Genomic DNA, 6,000 nt, shown 5'->3' with positions numbered 1-6,000 from the left:
CATTCTGCTTCTGAGGAAACAGGAAATACACAGGTACGAACAGAAGCGTCACCTGTAAGTACATATACGGTGTTGACAGGGCTTCTGTTGGGAGTGCTGTCCCCTCCATTTCTTTTTTCAGAACTGGACTTCAAGAGAGATGTGCACAGTGGTGATCATGATCAGTGTTCTTCAAACCACTGAAGGAACTGAGTTTGTTTAGCCTAGGGAGGGCTGAGGGCATCCTGTTATTAATCTTAATATTTCAGAGGCTGCTGCAAAACAAAATAATAGCTTGGTCTCTATTCGTTTGTAGGCAGACAGTGGTGGGCATAAAGAACTAGTAAGTGTTTTGGTTTATATATAAGAGAACTTTCTACCACTAAGGATAGTTAGGTCCTAGCCAGAGAAGTCTCGAAAGGCAGCAGAGTCTCTAGCAGTGGAAGTTTTAAAGAAAACATTCTGAGAATCAGGGTGTGGGTATGATTCATTCTGCTTTGGCTCCAAAGATGGCCTCTTTCACACTACGTTAAACATAAATTTATAACTGAAAGCACTTCAGGCTTTTTCGTACAAATTACTGTATTTTAATAAGAGTCAACATCTCTAGTTAACTGTCCAGAAACTCATGTATGATCACTAATGGGAATCAGAAAATATTGAAATACAGATTGATTTTACTTTAAATAACATAGTAAAGGAAAGTCTTTCACTTGCATTGGTTAATAAGGAACTCTTAACTACTTCATTTCTCTTGTTTCAAGTCTTTGATTCAGTGCCTGACAAGGGGAATTATCTTTTGTACATTCTGTTTGCAAATTATTTTTTTTGTTTTCCTGTGAAACGGTCCTGTTAAAGTAGATAGCATTGTTCCAATGGCTTGCTTTCTTCCTGAAGGATGAAGAAATCAGAAAAATACTTTTTTATTACTCATAAGGGGCACATTTATTGCACCATATAAGTTAGTACTTATTATTAGTGTACCAGTGGTAGATTTTGTAAATGCTGGAAGTAGATTATGTACCATTACAAGCATGTTTTTGAACACAGATGTCAACAGAGAAAAAAAAAGTTTTAGATGCTAAGAGGCTACAAAAATTATGTATGAAAGGGGAAACATTCTATTTTTAGGTAAGCAACACTAAAATATTGAAAATACATAATTTAAATAAAACATTTCTAAAATTAGTATGACTAGATTGAGAAAATTAAAATCGAAATTCAAGCTTAACATCACTAGCAGCAGCCTCTCTCTGCTAGTAAATACACTTTTTTTTTTTATTCATTCATTTATCCCTTTTTTATTTATTAATGAGTTTATTTATGTGTTTATTTGAAAGTTGGGACTCAAATATCCTGCCGGGGGTCATGTCTAATCATATTATACAGCACAGCAGCAAAAGCTAGAGGCAGTCTGTGGTCTGAAAACTGACAAGAGAAATTAAAACAAACATGCAAAAAGGAAACATTATTACTTCCAATTAATGAAGAAAAACTTACTCATGGAGATCAAGTGGCATGACTACTCTTGTGTTCAGAACCCTAACCAAGCTATTCTTTCCTCTTAGGCCAGGTTATTTTCTCTGTCTAGCCAAATATCAGCAAGTAGGGTTTGCAAAATGGGCAAAAAATCTGAGTACTGTCCCTGACTTGTTTGATTTTTTTAACCCAGAACTCTGCACAGGTGAATTCTTAGTGACTACAACCCTACATTGCCTGAATTGTAGGCAGACAATGTGGAGTACTGCTAGCACAAAGTTTATAACTATCTCTGTCTGAAGTAAGACACAAAGATGCACACGCACACACATACATACACCATACCTCCCTTCATGTTGTCTATTATTTATCTGATGCATTTAATCTTTCAAACAGTATTACTGTAGTTTTGCTAGAGTTATATATTCTGTAGACTTGCTGTTTAAAATGCCAGGTTTTTGTGTGTTGCCAGTTAAGATTTCTTACACAAGTCCAATAGGATGCTGTAGTTTCCTGAATGGTAACCATTTCAGCACTTGCCTTCCTAAAGCAGAAGCTCAAAACTCTTCAGCTGAGTGTCCCTACTAATGAAACTTGCCAATATTTGTATCTGGAGAATGCAAAGGGAAAAAAAAAAAAAAAAGACATGACTAAATGATGACGGTAATGGAGACAGCCAACAGACACAGCAGCCTGCACAGCAGTCTCCAGGTTCTGCCTGTAGATACTCTTAATCTTTCAGGAACTTCTTCTGCACCACTGGAGAACCCCTGGGAACTCTTTCAGAAGTTACAGGGTGTCTGCTGCTGCCAGGAAAAAGATAGCTTCAGGAGGCCTTGACTGCTAACAAGGTCTACCAACTCCTAATGAGTTCTACCAGCTATTCATGATAAAAGGGTGCTTTGAGCTCTTCTCTTCGGCTGACTGGTTAGGGAGGATGCTAGAGAGAAGCCTGGTTTAGTACAGCTCTCCAGAACTCCAGGATTCTGCGGATACCGAATGTCGAATCCCCAGCTGTGCTGAATCAAGGACAGGCAGCATCTATGTGCATTGGGTTGGGAAATCGATACTCCTACGATAATGAAAGCTAGACGCTTGTGACTTCTGGCATCAGAAGCATGTCTCCTTCTCTGCCTGCAGATCTGCAACTACAAATAGGCTCTGTATCCTGGAAGCAGATGAGGGCCTAGGAACTGTTTACCAAAGCATCAGAAGAGCCAGCTGAGCATGCAGAGAGTGAGTCATAGTGGCAGAGTCCCTGCTATGAGGGGCAGGGACGTCTTCTGCTTGCTAGGTACTTGGATCCAGGACATCATGGAGAGATTAGGTTTGCATGGCACTGAGACCACCATCCCGTGCTGATTTTCTGGGCGCTGAGATTAATAACCTGTGCTGATTTTCCATGTGGACACCAATAATACAGTGAGGGGAGACGTCGAGTGTATTGGGCATGAACACCTGGCTCTGCAGGCTAGACCCAAGGGCAAGGAGCTCAGGTGTATCTCCCCAGTCTTGCCGGTGAAGGGGAAAGGTGCCCTCAGTGAGTGGAGAATTCAGTGGGTGAACAGTAAAGAATCAGATAGGAATCAAGAGATGCTTGCTGAACATTGAGGACTGCTAGGAGATGAGAGCAATCTAAGTGAGGCAAAATAATCTTTGCCAGTGGGTTGGCCATCCTGTCAAAAGCTTTAAACTGGGAATGATGAGGAGAGAGATGATGACTGACAATGAAGTGAGGGAAAATGGACTGGGTTGGTAACCAAAAGGTCCCACCCCAAGCTTATGCACACAAATAAGGAAACTCAAAGGACAGCATTATGGGGGAAGCTGTCATACTTTGGGTTGAATTAGCACACCCAGGTGCACACCTGAAATGATGATACATTAATGAACAAATAGGAGGCATTAGAGCTCTGTGTGCTAATGCTGTGCTATGATACTGCCTTAAAGCTATAATACTGTGTTGTTTTGGGCACCCCAGTTCAAGGGAGATGCTAAGAAACAGGAGAAGATACAGCAGAGGGGTACCAAGATTGTCAATGGCCTAGATAACATGAACTAGAAGCCTGGTTAGTTTCCTAAAGGAGAGACTAAGGGACCACCTAAAGGCAACCTACAACTCCCTGAAAGACAGTGACAAAGCAGACATGCAACTCTTCTTGGTGGTGGCAAATGGCACAAGATAACACGAGGCAACAGCCACAGACTGTGGTTTAGGATTCTGAGGTTGGATATTTGGTATACTTTGCCCCTAGGAAGGAAGAGCAGCACTACAAGTCACCTAGGAAGGTTCTGGAATTGCTTTTCCTGGGGGCTTTCAAGATTTATGACAGGTGAATCCCTCCTTTAAATTGGATGTCTGTTATGGCCCCTCTTGGTGTTGCAGATGGGTAATTTAGACTGCTTAAAGAACCACCACCAAAAGTATCAGCAAAAGTGGCTTTATTGAAATGTGATGTTGTAAAAGTGCATCTTAACAAAATTCAGTGGCAAGGTTCACTCTATAACCTACTGCACAACAGATATAACAACAATTCAAAAGTTGCCAAGACAAAAATCAAAGTTGCCAACATAAAAACTTAGTGTACTGTAATACCAGGTTTTTCATGGTATCAGTCACTTACCAAAGATCTGCTGTTGGTGGGAGGTCTCTTCTGCTTCAAGGAGCAACTCTGAGATGTGTCCCAGCTCAAGTGGAGATTGCTACGCAGCCAGCTGCTTAGCAGGGAGAGCTCAAAAGAAAGCTCACTTAAGCTCTCATATTTATGGTATAAGGTTGTTGGCTTGTAGTCAAATTGCATTCAATGGGAAAGGTATGCAGGAGACTCCTTGTACCCACAACTTTCTTTGTTTCTTGATGGATGAGTCTTGGAAAAGGCACCTGCTATTCATGCGTTAATCGTGTGACCTGTGTTCCAAGCTCATATGCATCAACGCTCACTGTGTCACTCTGTTCCTTTTTGGCTTTTCAGAGAACAGATTGGAACTAGAGAAGTTGTTGGCCTGGCTAGGCTTAGGCCTTTAGCTTCTCTGGAGCCTGCACCCAGCTACCACTAGTTTGGTTAAAGAGTTGAGTGCATCCATCATACTTGATTGGTTTGTTCAGGTACTTTTAGCCAGATGCAGAGACTCTGCAAGAAGAATACATGCAATTCAAAATAAAGCAGTTAGTTACTGGCTAACAGACAGAAGAGCTAGCTAGATTTCAGTGAGCTACTTGTCACTCATGTTAACCTACCCAGTAAATCTTTGCTGGACAGGCAGGCATGAGAAAAAAGGGGAAGGGTCACTTCCCATGGCTCTCTGGAAAGTATTCCCAGCATCATCAAGTTGCCATCCTCTACCAGCTTCATCAACACTGATAACCAGACACAATGAATCCCAGCTAGTCCCTAGCTAGACTGGCTAGCTTGACCAGGCTTCCTCAGGTGATTTTTCTCTTTAGGATTTTATACCTTTTCATGCTGGTACTTTCCCTGTGAAATCTTTGAACTGCCCACTACCTCATGTCAACAGCCCTACTTCTGTCTCTTTCTTATCTCTCTACAGATGTTCTCACAGCTCCTGGATCAAGGTTATGCAGCTATGCTATATCAGAGCTGGGACTTGGCTGTATGTACACAGGCAACTAAGTACCTATAAGAGGTGGGGCAAAATTCAGAGCTGTGGTTACAGAGAAAGGGAGTCTCAGGTTTGGTTGGATATCTTCTTCTAGGCCTTTCCAAACTACATTGCTATTATTTGGTATATAAAGAACTCTGGCACCTAACTTGGGACTTCAAATTCTGTAGACACTGTGACACTCAACACATTGCAGTGCCAAGTTCTTCTGTGGATTTACCTTTGTTCTTTTTTTCTGTTTCCATTTCCCCATCTCAAATATGAGAAATATGATAACTTGCTTTTTGAAACACTTTCTGACCTGGCCTGAGAATTCCTTATAGACATCATTCAATAACTTGTTACGGGATTGGGTACTAATTAGCACTTTGAACATTATTTTTAGATGGCAATGAGTTCATATGTTTGTAAGTCTAGAGCATTTGAAGGATACGCTATTACATTGTTCGTTCTGGAAGTTCTGGATTATGTGGATCAGCATGCAAAAGCAGCATCACAAATCATTGATGCTACACAAATGGAGAGGCAAGAGAGGGCTGAACATCTGTAATACGCAGCAGTGTTGAAACTGATTCAGAAAATGTTAAATGTATTGACACATTTTTAACAGGTATTTCCAGTAGAGCCCTAAAGAAGACATATTTTTCAAACACAAATGAAGGGGCTTAGAGCAGAAAAATGGCTCAATACATTAACTTTAAAATAGCACATGCACAAATTTTGCACCTTGCAAAAAAGACAACCCCTGTCAGGCAGAGACCCCCAGCTGAAGGGCAGGGCAGCAGATCAGCGAACTCCTGCCATCTCTTCCTGCTTTTGGGAAGGTCCTGTGCTTTTGGGAGAGGGTAATTTCACTTTTTGAGCCCCAACCTTCCTGAACGTGGTTTCGGAGAGGGAAAGCTGCGTGCGAGACAGCAGCGC

The sequence above is a fragment of the Falco biarmicus genome, chromosome Z, assembly GCF_023638135.1.
Source record: "Falco biarmicus isolate bFalBia1 chromosome Z, bFalBia1.pri, whole genome shotgun sequence".
NCBI classification, from domain to species: Eukaryota; Metazoa; Chordata; class Aves; order Falconiformes; family Falconidae; genus Falco; species Falco biarmicus.
The sequence above is the reverse complement of the archived record's forward strand: the minus strand, read 5'-3'. Positions refer to the sequence as shown.